The sequence below is a fragment of the Lissotriton vulgaris genome, chromosome 2_1 (genome assembly GCF_964263255.1).
Source record: "Lissotriton vulgaris chromosome 2_1, aLisVul1.2, whole genome shotgun sequence".
Lineage (NCBI taxonomy): Eukaryota > Metazoa > Chordata > Amphibia > Caudata > Salamandridae > Lissotriton > Lissotriton vulgaris.
The window spans coordinates 1952815636-1952831975 of NC_141687.1; positions in this window are offsets into that span (position 1 = coordinate 1952815636).

The window sequence follows — 16340 nt, forward strand, 5'->3', positions numbered from 1 at the left end:
GCATGCCTCAGTGGCAAAGCTTTTGGCACCTGCTCAGCTAAACGTCAGTTCAGGGCCAGCAGCTGAATGTCTCTTATAACCCATGGCAGGCCAGGTCATGAAAGTCCTAGGTTCTGTATCTTTACCATACCAGTAGGCGCTGGGTCACTTTATGAAGAGTTTAGTTAATTGAGGTTTGAGATGGACCTACTGAGCGGCAAGTTATGTAACAGTAGAGCTGACAGCAGAACAGGTAAATCACAAAGTTGAGAAAGTATGAGAGTGGACCAAGATCCAAGGAAAGCATCACAAGCAACAGTGAAGTAAGGGTATAGGTAAAGAAGAAAGATAAAGGTAAAGAGCAGTGTAGAGAAGAGCAGCATAAGAGTTCATAAAAAGTCCACCTCTGAAAACGCTTAGTCAGCCCTCAGCTTCCCCGGCTTCTTCCATCTCTTAAAGCCACTCTTGTTGCAAGGTTTTCTACTGCAAATCACGATTTCATATTGTATATTTTGATAGTTAACTCTTGGATAAGCTTGTAGTCTCAAACTGTCTCAAACACAAAGCAATCATGTGCATACCAAGCCATTACCAATTCCTATCAATGTTGTTTACCGCAAAGTACAGTTTTCGCATCTAGAAATACTGTTTTGATGAGCATACTGGCCAAAAGTATCCACAGGAGATTATAACATGGCAATTGCCTAAACCTCACCAATATAAGGTTCAAGCTCAAATGTGTAGCCCACAAATCATGCTCAGGTGCTCATGTAAACAGATCTATTGTTTAAACAGCTGCAAGCTCAATACTGCAACAGGCGAAGCCTACACACAGATGCTGTGTATCCCAGAACAATGCAACACACGGATGGCGCATTTATGGAGTAGCCTTTTTTGAAGATGTGGCATCCTATTACACTCATAGCTTGCAAATAATTCAACAACTGTGTTCATACAATTTCAACAGCCAAACATGCCTCCTACAGCTGTTGTTAATTCTCTGTCTCTGTCATTTTGTTAATAAAAAAAAATAAGATATTAGAAAAACCATTGAAGATCCAGGACCAGCAGGAAGACCTTGCATGACAGGCCGCAGGCCAAATGCCCTGCACAGCAGGGGGTTGGCTTCACATATGGCAATAAAACACCAAAGGTTAAAGTTATGTTACAATTTGGTGAAATTTCCACTGACAACGTAACATTTTAAACTTACAAAATCACTGAAATTCATAAGTTATAGTTGTCTCAAGTAACTATAACATGTGTCCTAAGGTAACTATAGCTCATACTATCTGCAAGGATTGAATAAATTAAAATTACTTCAGCAATATTTTAATTTATATTATTTTATAATACTTTTTGAATTCAAATTAGGGTATTCAAATATTTTATAATTAAAAAAGTAAATATGTACTCTTTTTATGTTTTATTAACATTTAATATTAAAGTATATATATATATATATATATATATATATATATGGATATATTACCTACTGGCGGTCGCCAGTAGGTAGTAATAGTTAGGACCTACTTTCCATAGAAAATCCACAACATTCTATTTGGAATAACTTTGGCGCCAGTGGATGAATCTTCGGGAATTTCTCCAAGAAAATGGCCTGCTCGGTTCCGCTCCTTCTTTGAAAGTTTGAAGGTGATTCATCAAGTGGGGGCCGAGAAAAAAGGGGGGTCCCAAAACGTGTTTTCCCCATGCAATTTTCTATAGGGACCTTTAGCCAAGGCCACAGCCCGAACGGCTGAACGGAATTACACCAAATTTGGCACAGAGGTAGAGTTTGATTCACAGATTGCGCGTTTTGTTAAATGGTGTAAATCCGTTCAGTAGTTTCTGAGAAAATTACAAGTAAATTCATAGCGATTTCTAGAGACAGAGTTCTACACGCAGACGGAGATCCATTGAATTACGAGCGCAAGCTGTATGCTGATTGGCTGTCAACTGTCTGTCAACACTCAAAACCTGGAAGCGTTGGTGGCCATCTTGTGCCTCGGTTGCAGCGAGTCACAAGAAAACAGTAAAAGAAAGTTGAAAAATAAGGAAAGGGGGCAGGGTAGAAAAATGTTGACCCTCTAGGTTTTATTTTGAAGTATGGGTTCACTGCCCCCCCCCACATGCTCCGGGGACCGCCACCTTCCTGGGGCAGTAATATTTAAAATTGGGGGGTCTGTGATGGCACTGACCCCCCAGCCACGGGGACCACCATCTTTTGGGGCTTTTTAATGTTGGGAGGGGGTCGCGCAGCCTCCCTCCTGGAGCTCTTGATGGCCCTGGGGTCCGACACCTCCCAGGGCCGGCTTCTGCAGTGTCCCGGGTTACCTACCCCCGGGACACTGCTGTTTGCTATGGTAGGGCGGGAGCGTTGCGGCTCCCACTTTAGTACAGCAAACCGCATTTGTATTTGAAAGAGAGAGCAAGTTAATATGCTGTCTTTTTTAAGTAGGAAAGAAGATTGCTTTTTGTTAGAGAGAGGAGCATATAAACTGGTCTCTCTGACAAAGCAATGCCGGCTTTGAACGACGCAGGGAGATGGCTGGGACCGTGGGGGGTATTGGGGTTCTCCACACGGTCCCAAATGTTATTGTTTGAGTCCTGGGGGATGGGGTCCCTTTGTAGCTCCTTAAACATTCATGTGGCGACGTGCTCTAGTTTACCAGAGCGTGCAGTCACTGCATTCTAGGAACGTAGGCGGGCACAGGAGTTGCCGCAAGTCTAGCAATGGGACATTATATGCTCATATTCTTATCTCTGTGTCCGTGTGGTTATTATGGTAATTTTCCTTCTATTTGACAATATTCTCAGAAGAGATGCTTCTTCTTAGAAAGTGAAAGTAGAATGATTAAAATGGGACGGAATTTCAACAATTGGAATAGGAAGTGTTATGAACCAATGAAATCTCTTCTTTTAAAGTCTCATGGCTTTGCGTACGCTTACGATGTGGGTTGGTATGACGTTCCAGCGCGATTTGTGTAATTGCTTTGAAAAGTAATATACGATTGTTGAAAGTTTAAAAAAACTATTTTCATAAGTATCCTACATAATGTATTCTATTAGTATGTTCATTAAATACATAAATATATGTTTTAAACAATTAAAAAACATTTGCGTCTTTCGCTTACAAGGCGCAGTACGTGACGTCATACGTAAGCTTTGATGCGACGCCTAACCTCGAAGCGTATTCGTAGCGTATGCTGAGAATAATTAGCAGACAAACTATGGTGCGATCACTCTCTCACTGTCAAATCAGAGCACAAGGGAGCACAAGGCATGCTATGAGAATGGTAAGAAGTGGTCACTCATTGGAAATCCGATTCAGCTGTGTGGCTTATCCACGGTATCATAACGTTACTTTTAAGCCTGTTTAAGTTTGAGGTTTGTATGAAATACTATGCTATAGACAGATATGGATCTTTAGGGAGTGGTTATCTACATGAAGGTTGGTTATTACCATTTATATATAGGTGCTTGAGGAAGGGAAAAGAAGTTTGTCAAAATGGCGAGGATTGCTCAATAGCACCAGATCACTTTTTACTTTGTTGACACCTACAATTGCATGGCTCTTGTAATCAAGATGCGGCTAATTTGGCCTGAGTTTTGAAAGGCACTCCGACACCTGCTATCATAACAACGTTCAGTTTACTGGCAAACGGAAGTTATTTTCTTTGAAATAATGCAGATTGTTGTGCGATGTTAGCAGGCATCGCTTACATGATTACTGTAACTGAGCGTGTGGTTGCTATAAAAAAGTTGTGTTCACTCCTCTGCATGGGAAGCAGGATGTTTCTATCTGGCTGTCGTTTCCGACCTTGAAAGCAGAGTCAACCAAATGAGCAGTATAAGAGCGCTATTGTCTCAAAAAGAGGTCGCTCTTACATCTGCTAGAGAAACATTTGTCCTTCATGTAGCAAACACCCACACAGAAGTGCATGCTTTATTAAATACAGACGTGTCCCTGAATTTTAGGGAGTTCATTTAGACTATTTTTAATGTGTCCTTGAGTAGGTGGTTAACTTACTTTTTTAAATTTATAAGCAATAGCCTTGTGACTTCTGTAGAAACTATATTTGGTGTCTTGTGGGTGTTTTTTCATTTGATTTTTTCCAGCATCTTTGGTGGATTGTCCTTAATGCTCAGATTAGTTGCCGGTGTGCTGGTATTAATTTGTTTACTTAAATATGGATGCGCATCTTGCAGCACCCGACACTCTGGCCCGGCTGCTGCTGCTCTGCAAATGAATGCTTAGATATTACAGAGCGCTGCCTCTGGCTACATTGAGCGCAGCTTATGGATTATCGCTTCGATTCTCCTTTTTCACATGCGTTCAACCTGTCTTTCATTGCCTGAGCTGCGATTTCGACTGGGCCCTCGATTTGTGTCCCTGCAGTACGGTGTCTCCCAACGCGGATTATGACCAGCTGATGAGCCCTTTAGTGGTTCATGATTTGCTCGGTTCTGGCGGCGGGATTATGGCCTTAGCAGCGATACATGGAATAATGGGATGTTGAAATGTTTTTGCAGCGGCGCATGACTTCTTGGCACGCAGTTACTTTGAAGATGACCCGAGTTTTCCTCCGATGGTGACAGAGGCTCCGGTCATTCAGGAACATGTATGTTCATTCCCTCTATTGAATTGGATGGCTGAAATGTTTTCAGAGGAGAACAATGACTTCCTCTTTGAAGCTGTTGCTACATACTGTGCTTATACGCTGTTGGATTAAGACTCTTTCATTTTTCTACCTATTCTTTATTATTTAGTTACTGCTTTTTATCAAAGATCGAATAATTGTTTTCGCAAAATTGAACTTGACTCTGCTTTTTAGGCTTGGACTCTGCGTTTGTAATTTGCCCACATTTATATTATGTGCTTTGGTCAAGGAAAGGTGTCGTGGGCTGAGCCTTGCACTTACACCGTGTTAAGTTAGCATGGGTTTAATAGAAGCTTAAATGCCATTTTTGTTTTCCTGCTCTGCTTTGCACACAAGACGCACTTGCAATATTGTTTAGAGAGGGGTGAGTATTTTGCTTCATATGAGACTAATTTGATATACTACATTTGTAGACTGCCTCGCTACTTTAGTGTGTATAGTGAGAGCATGAAACATCAAGGTTATCTTGGATACTGTGTGTGTTATTTGGAATGATCTTAGCACATTCAAGCCATAAGACATATGCAGCTGTGGCATCTCTGATACTGGTGCGTTTAGTAATGCACTGTGCAGGCATGATTACAGACAGTTGGAGAACATTTGTATCTTGGCAGTTTGTGTAGAACTCAATGTGATCCACTACTGCTGAGTAACAGACGTATGGGTCTGCCTATGTAGTCGTATGAGATCTTCTGTACTTATAGTCAAGTCAATAGATTTATATAGCGCGCTACATACCCAGAGGGTCTCAAGGCGCTTGAAGAAGGGTGGGGAATTACTTGTCGAATATCCAAGTTTTAAATTGCTTTCTGAATGCTAGGTGGTTCTGAGTAAGACGAAGGTGAGAGGGGAGTGAGTTCCAGGTTTTAGCTGCCAGATACGAGAAGGATCTACCTCCCATGGTGGTTTTGTTGATGCGAGGTATGGTAGCAAGGGCTTGGTTGGAGGATCGTAGCTGGCGGGAGGGGGTGTAGAAGGAAAGTCGTGTGTTGAGGCATTCAGGTCCAAGTTCGTAAAGTGCTTTGTGTGCGTGGGTTATATGTTATGTTATGTTATAGGTATTTATTGTGCGCACAGCTGCTCCAGCAAAGGAGCGTCCTGGCGCCCTAACAAGGTAGAACATAGCACAACTGAAGCCAAAACAGAATAGGGACAGCTAAAAGGAGAGACTAAAACAAAAATGTTTAATGGCTTTCCAAAAAAGCATAAGATCCTCCAGCAGACAAATTTCCACCGGGAGGGAATTCCAGATGGTTGCAGCTTTAACACAGAAAGAGCGTCCACCGGCATGACAAAGCCTGAATCGAGGGACCACGGCGAGAGCCTGGCCCAAGGAATGCAGAGCGCGTGTTGGAACATAAAAGGACAAAAGGTTAGACAAAATCTGGGGACCTATGCCCTTCAAAATTTTAAAAGTCAAACAAAGAACCTTAAAATGGATTCTCTTTCTCACTGGTAGCCAATGCAAGGAGCGAAGGACATTGGAAACAGGACAGAATTTTGGCAGGCCGACTATCGCTCTGGCTGCGGCATTTTGTACCCGCTGTAGGCGGGTAATTTCTGCCTGATTGGCCCCCACCAGGAGGGAGCTGGCGTAATCCAGGCGAGAAATAACTGTAGCCTGAATCACCAGCTGCCTAGTTGGGGCATCGAAAAATTTAAGAACGGGTCTTAAACCCCGAAGAACGCCAAAACAGCAGGCTGCTGTTTTCTTGGTATGGTCGACGAAGGTGAGGCCAGCATCCAGCCAGACTCCCAGGTTTTTTAGTTCCGAAACCGGAGTCAGAGTCGGTCCCAGTTCTGAAGGCCACCATCTGTCACCCCAGAGCTCCACTCTCTTACCGACAATCATAATCTCTGTCTTGGTGGCATTAAGCTGGAGACAGTTCGCCGTCAACCAGCTGGCCACCGCCTTCAGTCCATTCTGAAACCTGGGGGCGTCTTGTTCCGCATCCCCGCTGAGAGTAACCGCCAGCTGAGTGTCATCGGCATATGAGACCAAAGTCAGGCCCCACTGCCTAGCGACCTCAGCCAGCGGTCTCACGTACAGATTGAATAACGTGGGGATCAGCGAGGATCCCTGCGGAACCCCCATGGCCAGAGGCTGGAATTTGGACTTGAAGGGAGGGATAGCCACACAGAAGGAACGATTGTCGAGGAAGGAGCGGAACCACTGTTAAGCCTGTCCCCCAACGCCAATCTCCTCTAGCCGGCGCAACAAAATGCTGTGGGAAACAGTGTCAAAGGCGGCGCTGAGGTCTAATAATACCAGCGCCGCCGTCTGACCAGCATCCAGCACCGCTCGTAGGTGCTCTGCCATGGCAAGAAGGGCCGTTTCCATGCTGTGCCCAGCCCGAAAACCATTCTGCGTAGGGTCTAAGGCATCGGTCCGGGCAAGATGTTCTGACAAGGCCAGGTTGACATGAGCCTCCGCAATCTTCGCGGGCCAGGGTAGCAATGAAATGGGGCGATAGCTTTCGGGTTTCGAGGGGTCCAACGAAGGCTTCTTAATGATTGGAGAAACCACCGCCTGCTTCCATTTAGTTGGAACCACACCTGAGTCCAGTGAGAGATTAACTAGGGAACACACTGCCGGGCGGCCCAAAAAGGACTGTTCTCTAAAAAGAGCGGGTCTTACTGGATCCGACGGAGAGCCAGATTTAATCTGCGAAGCAAATTTATTAAACCCCTCCAAGAGTAGTGGGGGAAAAGAGTGAAGGGTAGAGTGGCCTTGAACCCCATCTAGGACTCCCAAGACAGTCCCCGTACTGGGGAAGGCCCGGTAGATAGCCTGGACCTTCTCCAAGAAAAAGGAAGCCAAGGACTCACAGTGGGAGATGGACCCCACAGCCACAGAGGAAGTCCTTTTCGCCAAGAGATCTTTAACGGCCTTGAATATGGTCTTGGACGGGTTCGAGCTGTTGCGGAATTCTGAGGCATAGAATGCCGCACGAGCTCTACAAATAGCACAATGGTAAGTCTTGACGGAAGCAACATATGCGGCTTTTAAATCAGCCCCATAAGACTTCCGCCACGCTCTTTCCGCCCGTCTACAAATACCCTTCAAGGCACGTAGCGCACTATCATACCAGGGACTCGACTCTCTAGCGCTTACTTTACTTGAAACAATGGGAATCAGAGAGTCCAATGCCTTGGAAATCCAAGTGCAAAACTGGTCATGGCCCGTTTCCACATTATTCAGTGGGCCTAGCGGCTCTTCCGCTAGGAGATGGTGTAGGTCGTCCAGCCTAAGTTTATTCCAGTGCCGCCTGGAGACCCTTCTAACCGATGGACTGGGAGGGGTCTCAGGCAAAGGGTACCAAATGGTCACCAGAAAATGATCCGTCCACCCTAGAGGGGAGATGGGCATAACCCTAGCCTCGTCCAAATTGGTGAAGAAGGGGTCCAAAATGTGTCCCCCTACATGGGTGGGCTGAGATACCCATGTAGGGTGAGCTGAAGAGCCTCTAAGTCAGCAAGAATACTGCTCACCGTCGGGTTGGTCTGAATATCAAAATGCAGGTTCAGATCGCCCAAGATGGAAAAGTTAGCACATCCCATAGCTAGTGTACTGACAGCATCAGGAAATGTGTTTCTGAACACTACATCGCTACCAGGAGGACGGTAGACAACCATCCCAGAGAGCGTAAACTGAGGGCTGACTAAGATCTTAAAAGAGGCGCTTTCGCAGCCAGCGATGTTAAGGCCACTCCACTTACAGGTAAAACAGGACCTGACTATAAGGGCTATGCCACCACCTCTCGTAGGTCGATTCAAAGTGTACATAGAGTACTCAGGGGGACAGGCTAAGTTGATGATGGCCGCGTCCGCGTCCTGAAGCCAGGTTTCTGTAATAACGAAGACATCGGGGGACTCATCCTCAATTAGGTCATAAATGGCCTGATGATGTTTTGCCACCGATCTGACATTCAAATTCAGCACCCGCAGAGTAGGCACAGAGCCATAAGCCCGGGGGGCGGATGGAGTGCCCTTCCGGTGAATAGACACCCGGGGGTCAAGCATCCACCTATTGCAGGGGCAATGATAAGGACCACAGAGAGGATAGACAGGTGGTAACACACATCTATGAATGGCCTGACCAATAGACCATAGACTCCCTCTGGAGTAAGTGAGCATCGCGACTCACGTAGAAATGCCTTGCCTGACACGGTCCTCCTACCCGCAGCGCCCCGCACGTCCTTAGCGCGGACGGGCGCAGACGGGCAGGACTCTGGCATGACTCAGGCTAAGCGAAAGGCGACCCCGCTGCGCTGGGGGAGGAGCTTTAAGTAGGAGAACCTAGCTGGCTCCTGCGCAGTAGAGCGCACGTGAGTACTGGCGCCTGTAACTGACCCCACACCACTCCAAGATGGCACCGGAAATGGGCTCCCACCCCAGGAACCGGACCCGCTGAAGTAGCGGTGCTGGTCACGAATTAAGGTGCAGGTAAGAGGGTTTTAAAAACAGGGGATACCAACAGAAATGAAAACAAATAGAATACTAGGAAGTTATTTTAAAAGCAAGTATCAGCGCTAAAGCGCGCCGCCCAACTGCAGCCAAACGCTACCTTGTCAATATATATATATTCACTGAAGAAACCATAGGTTTCACATACGTTATAGTTAGGAATTAGCATTTTAAAAACCTTAGAAATTCACTGTAAAAACAATAGGTTTCACACATGTTATAGTTAGGAATTAGCATTTAGAAAACCTTAGAAATTCACTGAAAAAACCAAAGGTTTCACACACGTTATACTTAGGAATTAGCATTTAAAAACCTTAGAAATTCACTGAAAAAACACAGGTTTCACACATGTTATAGTTAGCTGGACATTACACTCATACAAACCCATTGAAATTCCCCGAGTTATAGTTAGTTCAGCTAACTATAACTCGCGTGCCCGCAATGCACTGCTGATGATATCACATATAACATCACTCATGACATGGCAGTGACATCACTCATAACATCACTGATGACATCTCAAATGACATCACTGATGACATCACTGATGATATCATCCTTGTGAAAGAGTGGCAGACCTCCTCACATCGTAATATAACCTTTGATACACACCTTCGAAAATAGAAAGTAAAACATTTTTTAAAAATGGAGATACCAATACCACTTACCAACAAGCTATTGAGTAATTCCGCCATCTACATGCACATCCACTCATTCACCAACAGTTCTATATAGTCACTTATACATGTACTCACTCATCATATGTACTCATACACTTATACATCCTGTTACACACCGACACTCATCCATAGACTTACTCACACACATATTCACACATGCAAAAAACTATCAAACATCCATTTATTTGCATATACAGGATATATACACAGCACTACACTTACTTTTACAGAAACATACATATACTTACTCTCTTAAACAATGACTTACAGAAACACATATTTATTTATACAGGAACTCTTCCAATATCTCACTCTCACATATAATCACTTATATACATCAATACTCATATATAGGAGATTAAAACATATGTAGTTACTCATAAAGATACTATTGAGACAGTCAATCTCTCATTAACACACCCATACACACACTCATGCACCCATACAGTCCTGCATATATGCTGTCTTCAAAACACATACAAACAGTGAGTCACTCATTCATGCATCTATGCGCTAAGTAATACTCCCCAACAAAACATACAGACACTCATACTGATACTCAAAAAGCCAACTAATAACCCATATAGACACTCATGTAGCTACTCATGAACCCATGGAGCCAATTATAGACAAAGTGAGACACTGACACAGAGATTTACATATTTAAACATTACTCGCTAATACATGTATTCACTAAGATACACTAAATAAGTCCGTTATGCAATCATTTTTACAAAAAAACATCCATTGAGACATTTATTTATCCATGTATTCTTCCATCGACCTTGCGATACACATATAGAAAACATATTTCAATTTCAGAAAAAAACATTAACTGGATGATGTCATCAGTGATGTCATGAGTGATGTCACTGACCATGTCATGAGTGATGTTATATGTGACGTCATCAGCAGTGCATTGCGGGCAAGTTAGCTGAACTAATGAATTTCTAAGGTTTTTTAAATGCTAATTCCTAACTATAACGTGTGTGAAACCTATGGTTTTTTCAATGAATATATATATACATATATTACTGTTTTACATATTTTAATTTAATTTTAACATTATTTCGTATGGGTTTTGAATTTTAATTCCCTACATCCATTTTTTTCTATGGGTGATGCAGTACCAGTAGTTGGCCATGTGTGGTGTTGGACTTACTATGTTTTATTTTTAGTAGTAACTTACTCTCGGTTTTTGTGAATAAGCAAAATGTAGTAAACTTACTCAAAAGTGTAAATTACTCAAGTGTCATCTACCATTGTGAATCAGCCTTGGATGTGCAGTTTCTAAATAGCATCTTGTAGTACGTTTTGTATTAGTATTGTAGTAGTCCAAACCATACCACAAAATGTTGTTTATTAATCATGCCCTATATGTTCTTTGGTATGAAAAGCCATTTTTTTGTCCACATTCTCACATCATAAATATTAAGCCTGGGTGGAGTTTGCGAAGTGTAAAAAAAACTCTGGCGCGCTACGTGGAGTTCTGCAAGTAGCGGAGTGCATTAGAGAAATGCTGTTCTCTGTGATTTTCAGTGCCAGGTGCGGGTCCGCACTGTGCAAACTTCCTTTCTGCCACTCGAGTAGATTTTTACTTGAGCAGCAGCTTTCTCAACGCCAATGGACAGTTTCTCAACGTGAGCGGTCAAGAGCATACGCGACCACTCGCAATAATAAATCTGACCACCCTTGTTGCGAAATCTCTCCGGGAGGTTCATTTTTCACGCTCATGCCCATCAACTTGATGTTGACGTTTGCGAATGAGGAAAAATGTCGCCAGGAGTTGGATTTTCCTCGCTCACACTCGCCAACTTGACCTTGATGAACAAGAGCAAAGGAAGAAACTCGAGCTCTGCGCAAAGCAGAGTGTGGAAAACTCTGCAAACTCTGCAAGCAGAGTACACTGCCCAGACTTAATAAATATCTGTCTTTTGGTACCAAAAACCTTTTAGACATCAATGTGGCATGTACTTGCAATTCTATACATTCAATTCCAATGAGAATCATTTTATCACAGCTCCCTGAGATTGCTGGTCATTACCAGTGGTGGATCCTGTTGTATTGGTGACAATCAATTAGTCAGAATGTGTGAGCCATGGGAACTATATACCGGCATTTCCATCAGACTTCGAATAACTCCTGGAAAAATATTTCTGAAGTACTCTTTTTTCATGAGCAAATATGCATGTGTATATTTATGCATGTGAAAACCGTGCTTCCCCCCCCCCCCCCAACTGGAATATTTTTTCCCATCAAGAAATCCCTTACTCTGCACACCCCAGTTTTGGGACTATTCCCTTTCTTTTCCCAAGCTGGAAAGGAATTTACTTCTGCGCTTGTCAGTAATACATGTCCAGCCTTTGGAGAGCAAATACTAATAAACATATCCATTTGTGGGTGTGCACTGAGTCTCCGGTAATCCAGCCCGGGAACACCCACCCCCTGCCCTTGAGAGTGATGCCCTTTTACAAGTGGAAAGGCAACTTCTGGGAATCCAGAAAGTGATTTTGCACTCTATAAAAGACTATTTATGTTTACAAGGGAATCTAAGACTGACAAATAACTATCTAACACATTCCCTCAACTGATTCCCCTAAAGAGTGGGTTGCTGTTTCCCTGTTTACGAATGAAATCTATAAGGCTGCTATTTTTCAGCCTCGGAAACGATGATATGTGAGAAGGGTTAATCGCAATGAGTTGGAAGAAGTCTTTCAGCGGGAGATTTCTCTGGGGTAGTATGGATGCACATAACTGCTCATCAATAATCAATTAAGTTCCTTTGAAATTAAAACTTATATTACGAAAACATAGTTGTTGATTGAGTTGTGAGAAGAAAAACTCCAGTATTAGAATCGATGAAAAATCAACTTCTAGAGGTTACAGGTAACCTAACCATCGCTTTGTTGAGAATGAGCAAAAAAACGAGACTTCTGAACCAGACACAATTCCTTTGGAATTCTGTTATTGCTCTCTGTTTTTTAGTGGAGACTTAATTAGACTGCAACAAACTTGACACAATACCAGCCATTCTGCAGGCAGCTCATTTATTCCCATGTTTAAAAATTCACAATAACTTAACCAATAAAAAATGAAAAAATGGCGCATCATGTATTTGAAAAACCTGTAAAATATTAGATTTGTCAATATTCTAGAACACTCGTGTACCCTGGATTGGATGAGAAATGTACACTTCGATCCCTGCTTTAGTATGATGTTTGAATAAAAACACAGGAAATTATTTTGGTGCATTCCTCAAACAAAAGAGCTCATTTGATTTGACAGAGTTATTTTGAGAAGTTAAATACCCTAATCAACATTTTAACAGTTCTTATGTACATACGGTTCACTTTTATCTACTAGAAAGATTCACAGAACGAGGAGCATCAGAAAGGGTTGTGTTCAGGTTTTAGATGTAGCCCTCTTGGGGTTATTTAGTGATGGCCCAATGGAGGCCATCTTTTTTAGCAGATTTATATGGCCAGAAAGTTGATCTTTCATATGCTAATGTTTTACTGTTTGCTGGTTGGATGGTGGTAATTTCTAAAACTACAGAGGGCTCGCGGTTGCAATTATATGGCCACCATGAATACTGCATGGCTAGCAGATTAATAATACATCTGAGTGACACCAAAGTAGCCAATACAGGCAGAATAGTGTCCCGTGCCTGTATGATATATTGCAAATCATAGACTTTTGGCAAAGAAAACTGCCCTGATCTTGGCAACATTCTGCAGGTGAAATCGTAAATCGTGGTTAAAACTACAATTCGTTTCCGCGCAAAATGGAAAGAGTAACTTCATTGCTACTTCAGAACGATTGATTGCTTTGTTGTAGTCAGAGACCCGGTGGGGCATGATACCCTAACCCGACGGACAGACAGACACATAGACAGATAGATAGATGTTCCAAAGTTCAAGGGGTATACCTAATATCAGTAGATTTTGGATTTCAAGAATACAACCAGCGATAAAGAAAGACAAAGTTTTTCATGTAATAGAAGCAAACACATAATGAGCATCATGTGATAGGATCCAAAAATGCACCCTAATGTATCTTTCTGCGACATGTCTATTTGAGGATGTAAAAAAGTGTTGATTATAAAAGAGCATATTTTTGTGTAGGTTATGGGCACTAACTATTTTGCTCTGAGCTTCTGCCTTTACAGTGATTTATAGACATGGTTTATTTAGCCCATTGCCACATTTTGATAAGATGATTACTTACTTGCACATGTTCTCGTTTGTAAACGTGAAACACAGGTACAATTACACTTTGAGACTATGACAGAGTTAAGCCTCCGCTCTTGATGCAGCCGCCTGACTAGCATCATATAGAGTAAACCGATTGTACAACAGCCAAGTGAGTGAGGAATAACCTAAATGCATGTGCAGTGTGGCAGTGGACCGAGTCATTCTATTCCAAAGCGAGAGCTACGTGGGTGTTGCATATTTCAGCAGCCGGAGTACACCAACCTGGAGCATTATGTTGAATTAACCAACAACATCACTTAATTAGACTTGATCACTGCACATCTGAAGAGCGGCACGGTGCCTGGCCATCAGGGCTTCCAATGGCTTTTGACGTCCCTGTCCTCACTTCGTGCTATTATTATATTTTAACCACAACTTCCCCATTACTGGAAGCACAATTGTGGAAGTATTATTCTGGATATTCCAGGTTGAGATAACATTTCTGACTTACTCCCATGCATTTAAAGATCAACCATGAAGAAAAGAAGTTCACAAAAAATGCAAGCACTCCGAAGACCTCTCAAACCCCGCATCAATGGCCAAGGGGATGTAACAATGTAAAGACTCGCTGTACACACCAGTTCAACCCATGTATTGGGCTCAGTTTGTGAATAATACAGTTTCAAGTTTATGCTTTTCGAATTTGGTATACTTGATTAAAAATTATAGTGGATTGGAAACAGAATCTAAATATATGTTGATTCCCATTAAATGAGAAATAAAACAAGACTCTTGGGGGCATATTACCAAGCAATAGCGATAATTATCGCTATTGCTTGGTTAGAGACAAAAATTTACCGCAGCGCTGCGGCGATTTTTACCGCAAATAAACCTTGGTATTACCAAGGTTTAACGCAAATGCAGTAAAAATCGCCGCAAAGCATGAATATCGCTGAAAAGTCAGCGAAATTCATGCATTAGCGAGCTAATGCTCTTAGCCATGTTATCCATCTCCCATTGGATAACATGGCTAAGAACTGCTCAGGGCAGGTGTTAGCTTTTGGAGATATTCCCGCTTAGCGCGAATATCTCCAAAAGTTGGTAATAGGAGATAGCGATGTTAGCGACTGTTTTCAGTCTCTAACATCTTGGCACGCCCACTTTGCATCTCATTAGTGATAAATATCACTGACATGCAAAGTGGGGCCCAAGATGGTCGCTATCTCCTACTAGCTGTCGCTAACTGGTGTTAGCGGCAGCTAGGTAATAGGAAGATAATTTTATCTCCGCTTTCTTGGCTTTAAAGCCAAAAAAGCGGAGATAAACCCCCTTGATAATATGCCCCTAGATCCGTTGGACGACCACACATGTATAGAAAATACGAGCATCACTTGTCGACTTGGGGCTCAGATGTACCGAGGCTCTGTGTCCCACTCAAAGTGACCCACTGATATTCATTATCCAGCGCAAAATATATTTTGTCCTGGAAAAGTGCCTACATTTTCCATACAAAAGCAATTTGCACTGCTTTGCACAGCTCAGTATTAAGGAGGGTTACAAGGAGAGTTACTTGGGCAGACTTGTGCAAACATATAGAAGTTTTGACACTAAGCCGGGGCAGGATTTGCATAAAAAAGTAACACTTCCTTAAAGCAGGTATTAACATGGGGAAATTATTTAATTTCTATAAAAAACTAAAACAACACACACATATTTCCTGTGTGCATAAGTGCAGAGCACACATCAATGTATGGAATCCTTCTGCGTTGGTAAAGGCATAAGAATTTATACTGGAACGGTATGCTTCCTGTGCTAGGCAAGGAACACTCACCTCTGCACCATGGTGCCAAACTGTGTGTAATTTGAGCACCAGTGCGGGGGGGGGTGACAGCAGCAGAAGGTCAATCTGAGCAAATATGGCTTGGTGCTGTGCTTTCCCATTTGTGCATCATGGCTCCGTACATTTGGTTTCTGGGCTATGTTGTGTTAAAATTTAGTACATCTCGGACTTTGATGCAGACTGTCTGACCATCCCTCGATAATCCATCCAAACGCTAGGGCACTGGGTAGTGCCCCAAACCACGGCACTGTAACTGCTGCTGTTGCAAAAATCTATTATTCCACTTTTTTCTTTAACTATTTTTAATCCCAAGTACATATATTTTCGTCACTTTGTCTCCAACGTTCATTTTTTCATTTTCTGACACATTTCATCCACTTGTAAGGAAATGCTTATTTTCTGTGTTTCTCATACTCTCAATGGGCCCTCCGTGCCTCTTCAATCAAGAATACGTATAGATGCAATTTTCATAAAAAGCTGTTTCATTGAACAACCCAATGCATTTCAGGCCTCCATGGGC